Here is an 18153-nt window from a genome sequence, read left to right on the forward strand (position 1 = left end):
CTGGAGTCTCATGTGAAAAAGGCTGATAGCTTGCATGCCAAGGCATTCCTTTGTTTGGGAGCATTATTCACGCAGTTCTGAGGTAACTGGCTCGTGCCCACCCATCAGCTTCGCCACCAGCTGCTCTCCCATGGAGGATTCCCACCCACAAATCCCAAACACAAAATGTGTTTCAGGTGGATCACAGGGTTGCTCCACTGGATAGCAGTAAACCAATTTCTTCACAAGTAAAATTGACTCAGCAGCATTTACAGCATCATTAAATATTTTATTTTTACATGCACACCCTGATAGGCCACTGAATTTGCATCTCTCCTCATCCCAGTAATATTTGAATAAATGTTTCCTTCAATAAACATTGTATTTGGAGATTATTATTTCTCCATTTTGCATGATAAATAGGTTCATAGATCACAATTAACTTTTTCATTCTTCTTGTATAGAATATACAATCACATTTATTCCCATAAGCTTTCCTTAGATGACTATATGACTACAACATAAACTTCTGCATATTCTTTAATACACACATACAGGACAAGAGTATGAATCAGAGCTTTTTAGATTATTCACTGATGATCACACACTGAAGTGTAGCCCTATTCAAATAATTTATCAAAGAAAAGGATAACTTATAAAAATTAATATTTGCCTAAAAAGGCCAATAATTCACCACATTGCACATAGGGAAAATAAGTTTTCCACTTCATATACATAATTCTTTTTTTTTTTTTTGGTTGCCAGGTTTATTTTACAGTTCTGCATTCTACCTTATGACACAGGGAAGCAAATGAAGGGTGCAGGCAGAGCTGTAGTGACTGAGCTGCTGACCCACAACCCTGCCAGGGCAGCAAACACAACAGAGCCCTTCCCCACCAGCACAGCCAAAGGTTCTCCCTTATGGTTTTGCATCGGGACCATGCTATGCTTTGAGACATCAAATTTTGCTTTACACATCTTCTGAAAGCTCCTGTGTAATTCTAGTTGTTTGATACCATCAGAACTTGGCCCTTCTTTTATGACAAACTAATCACAAAAAGCGTTTTCACGTCTAAATTGTAAAGTAGTCTGCAGGAAGTTAGCTGTAAAAGAGACGGGAGACTTTTGTGGCACAGCTGAAAGCTTATGAAAAATAAATTATAGGAAAAACATTTGTAATAGACATGCTTAATGTTTTTATTGGTGAGAATGCTGAAGTGGCTGCCAATTCAACTTGGCATCTAAATTGTCAAACATAATTGCTTGTATATGTGACTTAATAAAAATCTCCATTGTAAAAGTCTTAAGAATGCTAAGTAATGTAACACTGGCTTTTACAGCATTAAAAAGGAATAATAGACTTGTGTCCAGTTATTGTATTTAGGGAAATGCAGAAAACCCATTAGATTTCAAAGACAGACAAATTGTTAAATGGCTTTTTGTCACTTTGATCAGCACAAAAGACAGAAATCATTCCTTGGGAACATTTTCAATTTCAACTTGTCTCCTTAAAATATGCTTTTCAAAGTGTGCATTAAAATAAAAGCTACATTCAAATGCAAACACTTAACTAATAATTTCTCCATGTTGATAATTGTATTAATCGGGTAGCAATCTGTGCATCTGTGATATTGCTGTGACCTCTTCAGCTGAAAGCAACTTCTAACAGGCACTCTGAAAACTCAAGAGTCATTGATTTGAGTGCAAGAATTTTCTATTTACAAAGAAACGTGTTCAGCTGGTAAACAGGAAAAAAGAATTCAGGATAATCTGACAGATAAAGCAAACCAGCTAGAATCAATTGAGGCATAATAAGAAAATGAAGCAGTATAAACAATTTAAACAGTTCTGCTGCTGCCACAACCCTTTCAAGACAAAAGCTTAACTTCTTTCCTTAAGCAGAGCAAAGTCCTTCCCAACACTTTCAGTGTAACCCCAGCACATCTGGAAACTTAGCAAGAGCAGAGTCTGTTTCCAAGGGGACAGTCAGACAAGCAAAACCAAAACTGCCACAAAGTATAGCGGAAAAAACTCTGGAAGGTCATGTCAGTGTTTACAGGAAATAACTAAGGGAAGAACAGATTAGAAAGAGTGAAGGTTATGGTGGAGATTGAAGCTTATTAAATATGATCTTTACCAAAGGCAAGACCTCCTTGGACAACTCCAGGAAAAAGGAGAAGGAGTAAGACATGAGTAAGACATGGATGATGTCCTCACTTGTGTTTCCAAATTAGAAATAAGCATAAGGAACAGTAGGTAAAAATAAAATAAATTTGTATTTTTTTAACTGGAAGAGAAAGGTACTGAAGAAGCAGACAGCAAGAAAAGGATAGCCTCATACTTCATCCAACTTTGAAAATACAGCCTGATTTAAGCATTTCATTTATATTAGCCCTTTAGAAAATAAATCCCACATGTCAGCCTTTATGTCTTCCACAGAGAATAACCCATTCCTCATAAAAACAAATCACCTCCTCATAGCATACAGAGCTATGACATCATTTTGCAAAGCAGTATTGTATCTGCAAGTAACTGCCACACAGCACTCCTCATGTCCTCAGCAGTTATTCTTTGAAAAGAAAGAGAGCACAAGACTCATAAATCCTAATAATTAAGAATGTACCTTGGTTTACTTGGGAAGCAAATCCAAGGAAGTTACATCAGACTGCCAGTATAAGTGCAAGAGCTCACCTCCATCTAGACTGCCCACAACTCCTTTTCTTCTGCAATAGTAAAGACATGAAGAAATCAGATATGTGTTACAAAATCACATGCTTATAAAGACAGCAGCCACTCCTAATTAAGATGAAACTAGAGAAAAAGGAGCTATTCTTCACTAAACCATGTCCATCTTCAGGAGTTTTTGCTTTTAAATCCTGATCTGGTACCAGCTTCTACCTAGAAGCAAATTTGGAGACCTAAATTAAGACAGAATTCAAGAACAACTGCAGCAAGTAGTATTCAAGAGCAATTTTTTTTTAATTATAAAAATATATAAATAGAATTTAAACATATATAAGAACTGCCTTCTGGACACTACTAGATTGTGATGACCATCACTTTATTTCTTGCTTATATATATAGCCATTATTCTTAGAAAGAGCTTATCTTCACTCCCCTCTCTGCCAGCTATTATCATCAAATTCTAACAGCTCATCTCTTCTCCTGTCCCTGGATTTGATTTCCTACTTCTTTGAAGTGCTATCATCTTCCCGCCAAAGGAAAAGGAGAAAAAAATACAAAGAAATGATCAATACAAGGTTCCAGTTTCAAGCAGGACTTCACAGCATCCCAGTGGTCAAACTGGACAGGGATGCAGTATGAAGGATTCATAGACAGTGGATCAGCTGTGCCTCCATCACAGAAAAAAGCCAAAGCACCTCACCCATCATGGTGCAGATGGGCTGAATTTGAAACCTCTGTGGCTGTTTTCATCTTTAAGTCCATACCTTGAACTCTATCACATTAAAAAAAAAAAAAAAAAAAAAAAAAAAGACAAAAATTGAAAGAAGCCATGAAACTCTTCCCTATGTCCTAATGCCTAAAAGTCACACTCAGACCTTGGGCAGTGCCACCCTGCCTGCCCCACAGCCCCTCTTTTGCTGGTACACTTGGCCCATCACTGTTCCCTCAACAGGAAAAACACTCCCTTCCCTTAGGCAGTCTTCACCAGGCAGATCTCAAAAGCCTGAGAGTTTCTCCATGGCAGTCTTTACCCAAATGTTGACTTTTCCAGCCTCCTTTGCATCCAGTAGAGGAAGTTCTGTCCTTACATTTTACAGTTTAAATATTTGAACAAAGGTACTATAGGCTCTTAAAACTCGTAGCTTCCATTCTCAACCTGTATCTATCACACTGTGCTCATTAATAGGCCCTGGTGATTTGCATGTCCTAGTTCTGAATGAAAGCTAAAAATTTTTATGAGGAAAAGAATTATAAATCTGTAGAGCACAGTTAAAGCCATAAAACTTACTAATATATAATTTCTATGAATGGCAACTTTCTCAAAGCTGGCCTCATTAACAATTTCATCCTTTCAAAATACTTCTTTGCCCAAAACCTGGCCAAGTCAGGTCTTTTTCCTCATAGTTAAAAAAAAAATAAAATAAAATAAAATTAAGTGCTCTACTCCAGATGATTTCAGCACAATGCTGCAGAATGGAGCAGCAGGAAAACTGATCCTACACATACTGGGATAAGATGTGGGAACTACATATTTCAGGAAACATCATGTTATTTCTTAGAACTGTTCATTTCCCTGGGTTTATTCCTCAGCCGACAGCAGGACAAGGCTCCCAGCACCTAACACAACAGGTTTCTCACTGGAATTTTTTTTGTGGAAAATCTTTTAGATTTCCAGAACTATGCAAAGAACTTCAAGTCCATCTTTCCTTTACTCAACAGAGACAGTGCCTTCTAATTAAAATCAGAGATAGTGCAAATTATCTACTTATAAATGGCAATAAATCTATACTACTGTGACACTCAAACAAGGGAGTACTGCACTAAAAGAATTTCCCACTCATCTAATAAGAAAAGCAATATTATGAACTTCCAGTTTTGCATGAGGACAACATGAATTCATGAGCATGAGTTACATATGTAACTATCGTGTTCTAAATGAAACAAATAGGTGAAAAGCTGAAAGAAAAATGATGGGGTTTACCTTAACTTACAGCTATGCAGTACACACAGATGTGTGCAGAGAAGAGCTGGGACATGTACTGCTAAATGATTTTGGGCCATTAGGAGACTGTAAAGGAAGAGCAGCCTGTTCTCCAACATAGATATGGCAAGCACCCCCTTCTTGTGTTAAATAATGCTCTAGAGAACTACAGAAGACAAAGAAAATCAAGATTTTAACTGGAACAGACAATGAAATAATGAAAATGAACTCAGACACTTACAAAGCAGAATTGAACAGACATGGAAATGAAACAGAAAGAGGAAAATCAAAATTATCATGTACGGCACCTTTGGATAACTAAGCATTTAAGTGTTATCCTCATGAGCAGAAGCTTCATTAATCTTTCCTGACAAGTGACTTGCAAGAAATAAAGTTGTGGCAATATTTCTACTACTAAAGGAAACTTCCATGAACAGCAGTGGCTGCAACTACACCAATATAGTAAAACCCACCAAGAACACAATAAAATTGCTTTAAGGAACTGCAAACATAAATCTCTCTGCTGCAATATCATTTTCCCAGTGCTAAGCTTTATGGGGCATGCCATCAAAAGGAGCACTGCTGCAGTGCCATTGACCCCAGCAGAGCTGCTGTGAAACTGCATCATGTCTGCCCCTCCACTGGGGTCTGTTGGTCCTCTTAATAAAGCATTCTCCTCCCTCAGAATTCAGGTGCTGGTCCAAAATTACAAAAGATTTTTCAATTATTTTCAACCAGAAGAGACACTTACTTGTGTTCTGGAATGGTTTGATGTTGAAATCCTGAATGCTGAGAAGTTTAGACTTTCTGTGCTGAAAGGCACAGACCCACAAGAGAACACTGCATTTGACCTGAGGCTGTGGAGAAGACTTTAAAAATTGATTGATAGCACTGGGATTACTGGGTATGTAGTTGGTTAAAAGTGTGTAATATCACAGAGTGGAAAACTTAGAGTTTGGGGTTTTAGAATATAGAAATAAATATGAAGCAAGATGGAGGTTTTGGGGCGGAGGTAGGTTGTTCTTCTTTACCTTCCTTCTTCTTCATGGGTTTGGGATGTTTTGTGATTGGACAGAAAGGTCCACATTGCGGGCTTCGAGGGATCAGTTTTTGGGTTAAAAGGGAAAATAATCTAGGTGCCATTTCTAAATTGGACAGTTTAGTTTTAAAAGACCTTGTAACAAGAGTTTGTTAGCCATTTTGTGCCGTCCTAATGAAAAGCTGCCGAACTCATGGTTGTGAGACTCTTTCACTGATAAGAAATAATAAACATCTGAGTCCAAACATGGAATGCCATCTCAAGTGCCTTCAATCCTGACCTCGAGAAACCAACAGTTTTGTACCTCAACACTTTGTCTTCCCCTAGGGGAGCACCTCTAGGATGGGGCTGTGAGAGCAGCAGGGAAAGGCCTGACGAAACCTTGCCACTCAGCACTTGGAGGAGGACTGCCTCTTAATCTTCCTCCTCCATAAAACAGATCAGGTGGTTTTAAAGCAAAACCTTCAGCCTGCTCTAAATGCCTGGGCTTCTCCTTGAACTTGTCACCAGTGGGAAGGAGGACATGGAGAAAAAGATAATGTGGCTTGGACAAGGCCAAAAATAGTTTCATTCTCTTTTTTCCTGTGACAAAGGAACACTGAGTGTAAAATTCTGAAGAAAATGGGTTAGTTCCATAGCTGAGTCATTGAAAGGTGTCTCACATTTAATTCTATGTCAGAGAGAAAGTTCTTTTGGACAAAGCATTCTGCTTATGCCATAAACACAAGCAGGAACTGGCCTCTCCCCTATGCAGCAAAGGGACAAAAAAGAAAAGATTTCTTTCATAGGAATGCACACAATTTGATCACAGTGACACTGATTTGTGCAAAAGCTTATCTGCTTTCTTGTTTCTTCCATTTCAAGAAAGTTTGTTTTCTTGCCTTTGAGCCAGCTCCTTGCTGTCAGAGGCACAGGGATCTGGAGGAGAGAGCAGAGTCCTGCCCAGAGGCAAGAGGAGCCAAGATTTTGTCAGAAATGTGCTCTTTTTTAGAATTTTGAGACATGTGGGATCTGTACAGATGTGAGTTCTTGTTTTTATTATTGCCATGTGAGTATTCCCTTATGAGAAGAATTCTGAGCTTCAAGCTACCTCTTGGCTTCATTAAATGGACCTTCCCTCCTCAGTGTGCACCTCAGAGAAGGTAAATTTGATATCCACATTCCTTAATGAGCTAACAGGATTTTCTGTACTGGAAAGGAGGTGCTCTACCAATCCTATTTTGGGTCACTCCTTTGGTAACTGGGGCACTCTGAATATATTTCTGTCCTTTTTCCCCTCATGACCCCTAAAAGCAGAAACAAGGGACAGATTTCCTGCATCACCTAGTGCCTTCACTCTTTAAAAATCAAGTTAATTTTTGTTTCTCCAGCTCAAGCTTCTTTTTAATGCGATAAAGCCTACATCTCAAAGAGCCACACCTAAAACAGTATAGCAACAAGCCAATTTTCCCCATGCTTGTCCCTCATAATTTATAAAAATGTATTTAATATTAGAGTTTCAAATGCAATAACAATTCTAACACTATATCCCATAGATCTTGTACATCAGGTCAAAATAGAAACAACCTGGAGAGCAGGAGTATCACAGTCACTGCACATGTCACAGTTGAGACAGCCACAACACACAGTGTCACCATACAATTTCAGAAAGCTTCAACCCTTACAGAGGAACACCATACCACTTCTGAAGGCTGCAAGCACCTGCCCTTCTTGTTCTTCAGCCCAACCTTTTATTCCCTCCTGTCCATGCAGTGCCCCTGTGTGCCCTCTGCTCCCTTTGGTGGTTGCTCAGTGCCCCTGGGCACTCCATGGCTCATTGCTGTCAGTGCTGCTCACCTGCTTCTCACAGCTGTGCCACTGGGGATGAGGCTGGGCCAGCCCCATCCCAGTCACCACAAACTGTGCGCCTACAAATCTATACTGTTAACATCTTATGTTTCTTTTTTTCTTAATCTGGCAGAGATCCTGTTCCCCAATACTGAGTGGTTTTGCAGACAACTGGGAAAGAGGGAAGCTACAGAAGAATCCGTTTGGATTTTTTTTTAACGACATCAAAAGACAGCAAGCCCTCAAATTGAGACACAGGGTAACAACATTGCCCACAGAGAGAAGAACCAAGAGCTTCAGGTACCCATCCATTGCTACTTTCTCATGCCACGACAATTTTAACCTCACCAGAACTGCAGTCTAACTGTGAACACAAGTAGCAGGACACAGTACTGCTTCCTCAAGTGAGGAAAAAATCAACCTCTTAATACACCCAAAAAAAAGTGCTTGAAGAAAATATAGGTTTTCCTCCTTATAAGTATAGATTTTTATTTTTTAAAAAGCAAGGTCAGAATTGTGGGTGTTGCTTTAGAAGGGAAAAAAATCTAATTGGAATATATTTTTCATTGAATTAAGTACAAGGCAGAGAAGTTCATTTAACTCAATAAATGCAACAATAAAGGGACCTCCAAGTATCAGATCTTTGTAGCAACAGGGTTTAGGTTCACCCTTCACATTAGCAGCTGGAAGACAAATCAATCACAAACTGAGAAACACTTGAGCAGGGCTGACTCCAGGAAACCCAGGGCAGCAGCACAAACACGTTACACATTCTGCAAGGTTAAATTAATGTGAAGTAAATTCCTCAAGTTATGTAAATAAATTATAGTAATGTTGTCTGGCAGCTCGTATTAAGTGAGATTAATTCAGCAAGCATAAAATATGCAGGGACTTAACACCCTTACGTACCCCTGCTCATCTTATGGCAACCAGGCAAAGCTTCCGAGCCAGGGAAGCTGCTGCAGCCTGGAAGCCCCAGCAGGGCAGGGCTCTGGGAAAGGTCTGAGGCTCAGCCCAGCTCTCACACACAGCCAACAGTGCCTGCATGCAGGGCTGGACAGGGAGGCACAGCCAGGGCTCTGCAGAGCTGCTGGAAAGGGGAGAACCCTGAGAAGTGAAGCAGAGACCTCTCTGCCTCTTAGAGAGCTGTAAACTGACCACCAGGTAGGTTTGTAAGCTGTACAATCTGTGAACAGACAAACCAGAGAGCTTCTGGATAATTCAGAGGAAAAGGAACTGGGTTTGAAAAATTCAAGGTCTCCTTCTAACTCAAGCCTTTTTTTCTTAAACCATCTTCTCTCACAATCAAGACCTCAAACACAGACAACAAAAAATCCACCAGGAATACCAGCAGAGGATCACTCCTCCATAATTAACACTGATATCTCCATTCTTCTCTAACATTGTGAAAATCTTCCTGACCCAAGCGAAACTCTTTCCTCTTTAGGGGGAAAATGATACAATTCCATCAAAGCCACCAACTAAGGATTCATCTTTTGTCCTATTCTCCCTCTTCAGATAGGCCTGGTATCCAGTTTCTGGAAGGTCCATTCTCTGAATCTGCTTTTACACATAAAAGAACATATTTCTGTAGTGAAAACAAAGCACCACATAGACACACATACCCACACTGCTACAGAAATAGAAGAGCAACTCACTGAACTCTGGGCTTTTGAATCCCAGCCCTAATCATGTCATCATTAAAAAAAAAAAAAAAACAAACCCAAAAGTACTGAAAAATGGATTTTATTCTAGTGATTGTGTATAATAGAATTCAGTGTATAAACCAATATGAAGAGGAAAATATTTTCATTAAAGGAAAAGTAAGTGCAAAGAAGGTTTGTTTGGAAACCTCAAAGTAACTTTATCTGTGGATCACAAGAAAACTAAAGATGTGGAGACACTGAAAATTGTATTCTGTCCAAAACCATAAGCCATTCATTCCACAATACATTACCATTAGATTAAGACTGACTTTATCCATCTATTCTGTGATTTTTTTTTTGCAGGTGTGACTTGACTCTAGCAAGCAAAATAGTTCTGCTCTTGTTAGGCTTAATCTTACTTCTTAATCTTCCTTTCAAATTTCATCTTAAATTTCCTGTTTTCAAGTATCAAGCCAAATTGATTTGATGCTTAATGCTTGACAAATAAATAATGAGCCTTTGAATTAGCCCACGTGTGATAAGGCAATGATCCCATTATTTCTCACATTCGTATAATCAGGCAATGATTAAATTATTTCTAATGTCCTCAACTTGAATGCAAAAATACACTAAAGAGATCTTTAAAAAAGCTCCCCGCCATGTTTTTTTATTAAATGCTCTTAATTTGAGTATTTTATCACATGATTACACTAGCTGGGCCATAAGAGCTTATTTTAATGAGAATGGGAAGAGCTCAAACCGTGGGTGTTCTGCATATCTCTTTGACATCTTTACGACCATTTGCCATTTTGAGTGTGATTAGCTGAATAGCAACTATTAGGAAGGTTGATTAATACTTTTTAAATATGTCAAATCTTGGATAGCACTCAGCTTATTTTTGGGGGGAACAGACTGAAACAAAGACTTCCACTATAACCTCCCAAGGACACAGCACATTTTAACATGGGTAACAAAGAAAAGATCTCACACCCAGCTCACTGCCAGCACCACTGACATTTCTATTTACAGAGTCCAGGACTCATATGATATCCAAGGACTCGACTTGATTAATATCATGTCCACATCAGAAGCATGAGTACAATTCCAGTTAAAGAAATGGGGCAGGCAGTGTGGTTTCAATGGGTGCCTCCAGGACATTGCTATTGATAGCAGACACCTATTAAAGTGCTAAGAATCAACATGAAATGCCACTTAACATCCTATTTTTAAAAAAAGGTTTTTAAAAATCCCCACATATTGAGCTTGCAGAACAAAGAAATACATTAAAAGCACTGGTAAGGGTATTAAAAGGCAATATTTGATGTATGCCCATCTAGTACATTAATATTGAATCTGGCTGTGATATGAGTTGCACTAGTTAAAATTACATATTTCTCTTTTTCCTTAAATCAGAGGAGGCAGTTAAAGGAAAAATCAATATCTAAAGCTTACAAAGCCAAAAATCTGCTTTCAGCACTAAGATATCATAGTGATAAAAGCTATGAAATAAAGGTCAGTATACATAAAATAGTCATTAGATGCAGAGACACATTTGTAACACACACTGAAATTAGTAATGCCCTGCTCTTACAGAGGTTTACCTGAGGAGCTGCTCCTGCCAGCACAACATACCCTCTTCTCCCCACGAGCCCACAGGGATGCAGAACATGCCAAAAGTGAGTAGACTTTCCTGGACTGAGTACCATGATTGTGGGAAAGAGATGGGGAGAACTGCACAGCTGGCACTGAAAACAAGTTAACACAATATTCTGTCATTCATGCTACTGTACTGTACTCTAGGGCCAACAATCACCCGAATGAAAATACTCCTCTAGAGGAACTTTAGGATGCTTCGAGTCTCTGTAGGTGGCAAAACAAAAAAAAAAAAAAAAAAAGGCAGAAGTCTTCATAGTTCACCAGGAGTTTCTGAATTAGCGCAGCCCTTTGCAAACAGGTGAGAGACAAAATTCTTTGAAGATATGGGAATGGATAAAGTGACACAAAGCCAGAAAATAATTTATTAATGTGTTTTCCACTGGCTATAGCTCATGTCCAGCATGGAAAAAGAAGATGGAAAAATCAGAGAACTGGCAGTACTGATATTTCTGTGAGGAGGGCCTCAGTCTGAATTCCCTGCAAGGAATTCCCCAAATTCCTTCTCTATGCCTGCAGTTTGTCCTGGTGTGCCTTCACATTTAAGGAGAAAGGGGCAGAAAGCAAGACTGTAAGGAAGCCTGGAAGAAAAGGTCAAAGGGAAATGGAATAAGAAAAAAATCACTGTAAAAGGGAAGAGTGTTAGTAATGGAGATCAGCATTACTTCTCAGGTAGGGGTGGGTGAACTGTCTTTTTAAAAGATATTACACACTTCTCTATTCCTGCTCTCACTACTCTTAAAAGAAGTTGTATTTTTCATGACTATATGACAATTCCGAAGGAACAAAATTTACATTTTGTCCCCCAAGAACTGAAGGTGGCAGAACACACTGATGCAGGGAAAGGGGTTCATTTTTCAACACAAAATAAATGGAGAGTATAGGAGAACAGAGAGAAGGTTACATTTACTTTTGAAAAATTAAAGAGACAGAGAGCTCCTTTTCCAAGATGACCTTGCAACTCCTAACCTTGAGGGTCCAGCACTTGCAGGCGGGAGCATCAGGCATTGCTTTCCTTGGCTTGTGCTGGTACAGGGGCAGTTTGAGAACATGTCAGAGCAGCCGTGGAAGCATGACATCTTCCCACATGTAAGTGATTCCCTATTAGCATCCTACCACTTTAGTTTTTACATTACCATCCCAAAATCTTTCCTCCAGCAAGCTGCCCCATGTAACAGCCCTGCAATCAGATAAGTTTTCCTACAGCAAAGCAGGCACTAAACAAAGAACCTTCCTTTGATTTGTGTGCATAGGAAAACCATATTTTTGCCTCTGTTTTTCATGAGCAGAATAAAATGGCCAAAACATTGAGTCTCCATGAAGGAGCAGTGAGCATGCTTGTCATTTTGCAGCAGGATGCTGAGCTGCAGGTAAAATGACTGCCAGGGCTCCAAGGCTGCATTGCCTCACCCTTGTCTGCACGTTTAAAGCCATGGAGCACAGAAAACACCTCCCTAACAATTCACAGCTAAGTACACACACAGTCTTTTACTTTCCAGCAGTGAAACAAGGCCCTTTCCTCAAAGCTGATGCAGTAAGTGGTGAAATTGAGGGCATGACTTTAAAATGTTCCCCCAAAAAATGTAATGATTTGCAAATATGAATGCAGTTCTAAATTTGTGGGAAGTTGATGCATCCTTACTGCTTCACCTGGCATCCAGCACTAGAGATAAGAGGACAGAACACACTTCAGAAGTAGGTTGGAGCTACAGGCAGCAACAGATTGATGCCATTAAAATGACATTTATCAGAACACTATCCAAGAGTCTTTAATTTCCATAGTGAATAGCTGGTCCTTAGTAAGATTCCGAGTCAGAAAATATACAGAAGTGGGCAACAGCCACATTCATACCCATAGTACTCAGCTAGTTGTTATGACAAGCAGCAAAGTAGTTACAAAACCGTCTTGTCTCATTTCCTCCAAAATATAATCCTACTACCATTAGCATTTGCTGTGTCCTGAGAGTGCTTCATATGAACCACTCTGCAAAGAAATGGAAAGGACAAGCAGCATTTACCCATAGGACAAGATAAATCCAGTATCACAATCATTTAATGAAGGCTACAAATCCTACTAAGTGTTTTTTTCATTTATAAGCTCTAGATAAAGGGCAGGAAAAACTGTAGTTTCCCTCCAGAATGCTTCAGACAAAGACAATGCCAATTTTGGCCTCATGACAATATGTTAATACAAGAGTATCTGCAATAAAGCCTTTACAAAGAACACCACAGAGTATATGTTTTAATGACGGTGCCACAAAACTGGTGTGTTTTAGCAGCATAATTCCCCATCATTATAGTCATGCTTCAGTGAGGTGCAGTCATTTTCCAAAGATAACACTCTTAACAGTATTATTCCATTTCTTTTATGCTGTGTAATAAATAGGAGTTTCAGTTACTTCATTTGGCAGATGCTGGAGCAGAACCAAGCCTGTTGTTCCTTGCCACTGAAGCTGTTACACTGTTTACAAAACATGTTCATGTGCTGTTTTCTCCTTACCAGATCAGTCAATGGGACATTTCCAAGTCAATCTTTACATTATCTGATCACAATAAAATACATTAAAGATAGAGGAAACACATTAGAACAAACTATAAATTAACTCCCACACTCTTCTTGCCTTATCTCTTGGATTTGAGATCCTACAAAAACAAACCAACCAGAGCTGTTATTACAGGACACAGAATAATCACACTGCTCAGATGCAAAGACCTTCTCCAGGTTCTCTCACTAAAACAACTTGCAGTATCATCTTCATACACAAACTATCATAACATCTGGAGAAACAGTAGCTTCTACTGAGATAAGTCAATGACAGAAACAGAAACATAGTCCAGGCTGCACCCAGCTGACAACACATGCAAGCTTAGGTTCACAATCTGCAACAACAAATGAAGAATAAAATGATGACTCATTTTCCCTCCAGGTTACCTTTGCTTCAGTCGTCTTCATGTCCCAGCCAGACTGCTCCCTCCAGGCAGCCTTCAGCAGGAGCACAGAGCACAGCTTCACCCACATGATTCCTTCCCCATTCAAGATTTAATGTTCAGCTCCACCATGCTTCTGTAACTCAGAGAGCCTTTCCAACAACACATACACACGAGAGTTAACTTTTACACATAACTTCAAAAGTAATTTCTAGTCCCCAGGATAGCACTGGGTGGAGAACAAGAACAGTTCTGTTCACATGCCAGCTATCTCGAGAAAAACAATCACATTCATCGTTGCCCTTCCAAAAGGCAAAAATCCCCACTACCCTCTCTCAGAATTGCTCCTAGCTTTGCTTTCCTTTTTATCAGCTACAAAAGACTGGCAGCCAAACACATCCATACCACTTACGTTGCAGAGCTCCTTCTTCCCCTTGTTGGCTGACAGAGTGGGACCGAGGAGTGGAGGTTTCCCTGCTTTTGCACTTCCTTTGACTTCAATCTCCCCAGCAGCCTCACCAGCCCTGGACAAATCATTTACATTACAGGAGCAGGGATCCAAAATCGAGGGCTATGGCTGTTAATTTAAGAATTAGGCAAAATGGTCTATTTTACCTGCAAGTGAATGCAATAAGAACATTTACCTTCAATTTCCCCACTGCCAGAATCTGTCAAGAGAAAGCAACTTGTATGAGTATTGTCTTTATTTAGATTGACTTGATAATTCTTCTTGTGCCTATAACCCACGTCTATCTGTGTACCTCCAGTTCCCTGTACAGTGCTCCAATGCAGAGAGAAATAACTTGCTGGGAGATTTAACCACACATTAGTTTGCATTATCAGCACAGACACGCTGAACTAGTGAACCATGGACACTTACCCTCTCAACCCGCTTCAAACACTGCAAGAGCTGATAACACACTTGCCAGCCAAAGTGAGAGACAGCAAAAGTTTATTCTCCCTCTTCCCAATGCAATAGGGTAGATTCTGTTGCACTTTGCAGGGCAGTGCAGTGTCACATCACAACAGAAGACAATCAGGGACAGCATAATGGCACTGGAGATGGGCAGCTGGATTTACTGGTAATCCATGTTCCAGGGAGCCCTCCAAGTGGATGTCAATTTAACATCTATACTCCCTCCATCAATTAGTATCACATTGAGAGAGCCATACATATGCATATGTGTATTTTCTTTTTACATATGCATGCCTGTCTGAACTATCTGCTCAGCAATCAATCCTCCTTTAATCAGTTCCCCATTAAATACAGACTCCTACATCTTCACACCCTGCTTTACCTCATCATGACTATGAAAATTCCTTTATAATGACTAAATTGGCCTTTTAGCAGAACAGTTCATCTGATGGAGGAGGGAAGGGGACAGGAGGAAGACACCAACTGAGCAAGTCAGAGTTCAGAAACAGGAAAAGTCTTTGTACCCTTTTAAAACATTGTTAATTAAAGTAGTAAAGTCATCCTCAGCACATGAGAATTCTGAGAAAAAGCTAATTTTATCAAAAGTGCCCAACAAATCAGGTATTTCAGGTTTTCCACTTACAGGTTTCAGAAATTCCTGTCCTTAGAGAAAAACTGAAGCATTTCACCCTGTTTTTCCCCTCCTGAGACAGGGAGTGATAATATGGCTTATCGGGTTTTGCAAAGATACCCTAATTTCTTATAATCCTTTCTGTAGATTTGTCAATACAAAATGTTCCAGTAGAGCAAGAACACAGGGGAAAATACTATTTCCACAAGAATGAGAAAAACATCACTGAATCTGCTCAAACTGGCACAAAGAAGATGAAAAAGGTCAAAATTTGGGGTGAAGCTTTCTTTCCCCTGAATACACAATCCCTGTAGTTCCTGAAATGTCATAGACTTGTTGCAACTGGCTTACAAAATTACGTCCAAATTTTTGTCCAGCTTGAAATAAAAAGCCCTGATTGTCAGCAAAAATAGGTCTTTCCTAGCAATCAACATGCTTTGTTTTTCAGCCTCTCTGCATTTTGTGGACAACAATCCACATTTTTGCAGATTATTTCATTAGGGGAAGCTTGCAGTTTAACTAAATGTGGCTTTCTCAACAGAAAAATGGTATCAATCATTTCACATATTTTAAGTTGACTTGATGATTCATCTCCAGGAAATCTGTATGAAAATCTAGAGTTGCGGCTGATCAGACAAAATTAAAGGTGCCCATCACTTCATTTTACCACTTACACTATTGTATCCTAAAACACATACAAAAAAAAGCAACAACCCAAAAAATGCCAAACCAAGTCTGTTTCTTTACTCGTTTTCCTCCATCTTCCTTCATGACATTTAACTCCAAAGACATCCACTGCAATCCACTTATCTGAGGAAAGGTAGGACGAATCCCAGCTACAGTCAACCGTGACTCAGCTGCTGCTTTATGAAACATCATGCTTTCCATTCACAGTAAACTTTGCATAGACCTTTTTGTGGCTGTGTTTCAGCTGAATTTTTCTCCCAACATCCTGCTTAGATACAGATGCTCTGTGCAAAAGAGCCTATTACTGTCAGTGGTAGAGGATAAAGAAGAGGGGGGAAAGAGCCTTATTAGAGAAATTATAAATCATTCAATACTCAATCATTAAGCCAGGCTTGCCAAAGAAACTATATTTGTTCAGTGTTTGACTGTTGGCAACATTTCAGGCCTCAATAAACCCTCATATGAACAATTTTAGTTCTCTAAATCCAGTGAACTCAAGGGGGCAGAGGGCAAATTTGTCCCCGAAAATAAAGAGACCTTGGTCTCTTTTCCAACTTCAGTAAATATGTGATACATATCTAACCATACTACCTTATCTACCATTAACTGGGCTTATATTTAGACAATTTTCTACAACACATGCCCTAGGTAAATAAATATCTTTACCTGAAATCTGCTGTTCAAGATGCCCATTCAGAGCTCGGAGGAGGGTCCCGTATCTCCTCAGGCATGGGGCACAGCAGGACCAAACACTTCCTAACCCAACCTGGGCTTTAAGAAATAGGTGATGTAAATCTAATCAACTTAAGTGCTATTTCATGCCCCACACCTGACCACAATCCTTTCATTTGCCCACAAAGTGGGACCACACAGTGACTCCATTTGAAAGATGAGGTTTCATTTGCTCTCTAAGAATTTTTGTTCTTCCCTAAAAGAAACAATGGGTTCTCCCCACCCTACCATCTGCAATTTTCTTTGCAGTCACTGTTTTACTTAGCCAAGGCATTGCTAGGTCAGACAGTCACTTTAAAACTAGAAGAAACCAGGTGCTTTTTATATAAACATAATTAAGCAATTTAATGAAAATCTGTTGAGTCCACCTCTCTCTGAGAATATGCAGGGCTCAGCTTGGTTTACTTCTGCTTGTTTTTCAATGCATGCTGTACTTAAATGTAACTTTGCTGTCACCAACAGGTTGTCATGAGAATTAAATATTTTTCCTTTTTTTAATTTTATACCTCAGGATAAAAATACAAATGTGACTCACCCAGACTTATTCTTAGTGAATACGGTTTTAATTTGTAAGTATTCCTGTTAACTTTGATGTAATTAATGATGATTTAGTAATCTCTGACTATGGGAAGGCAGATTAAAGTTGCTGCTGTTTAAAACAGTATGAACAAATAGAGAATAAAATTAAATTATCTGATTTTTCAAATTGTAACAGAGAGATGCATCACACAGCATGTCACTTCTGGTTTCTCAGAGAGATTATTCCTCCTCTATTATGAACAGAATCATCTGTATCCACTGCATGAGACAATTGATTGGTTTCAGTATAACTGGATGTTTTGCCAGCCTTCACTGTGCTCCCACTCAATATGTCATGTAAAATAATGTGCTGAAAACTGGCTGACCTACCTGTCTGCTTGGTGTTTATAAGGAGTTTGTCTCCATGGTATTTCAGTTCTTTATCAGAAAACAAAACAGGAGATACAGAAAGCCAAGGAAACCTTGAAAGGAAAGCCATAACAGTGATAAATAAGATTTGATAGCCCAGATACAATCCTGAGAGGCTAATGACATGTCAGCACTCTCACCCTGCTTCCTGAGCAGCCCTGGGAACACCACAATTCTCTCCCTGCTTCCACCTTGCTCAGGGCATTTATCCTGCTCTCCCCTCATCATAAGCACATCACATACAAGGAGGCTGAGCTGCCAAGCACTGGGGGAGAGCAGAGCCAGGGTAGCAACAGGCATTGCCACCTCCACCCTGCCCAGCCTGCTTCCTCCAGGGTCATATCCTGGTTTCCACTGGGATAGAATTAATTTTCTTTTAGTAGCAGCTACAGTGCTGTGAATTGAGTGTTAAAATATGTTGATAACACAGATATGTTTTGCTCTTTGCTAAGTAGTGCTTACACACAGGGATTTTTCAGGTTTCCTTGCCCTGTCAGCACA

At 39.5% G+C, this 18153-nt stretch overlaps 1 long non-coding RNA gene across 1 annotated transcript in view; it reads right to left on the minus strand.

The window, feature by feature from the left end:
- Positions 1-17930, minus strand: part of LOC137482962 (uncharacterized) — a 113328-nt gene extending 95398 nt beyond the window's left edge. The window contains exons 1-2 of the long non-coding RNA XR_011004290.1: positions 17793-17930; positions 17614-17705 (exon numbers count right to left, since the gene is read on the minus strand). This is a non-coding gene — a long non-coding RNA (uncharacterized lncRNA). The remainder of the gene's footprint in view (positions 1-17613; positions 17706-17792) is intronic.
- Between the last annotated feature and the right edge of the window lie 223 nt (positions 17931-18153).

The sequence above is a fragment of the Anomalospiza imberbis genome, chromosome 15, assembly GCF_031753505.1.
Source record: "Anomalospiza imberbis isolate Cuckoo-Finch-1a 21T00152 chromosome 15, ASM3175350v1, whole genome shotgun sequence".
Classification (NCBI taxonomy): Eukaryota; Metazoa; Chordata; class Aves; order Passeriformes; family Viduidae; genus Anomalospiza; species Anomalospiza imberbis.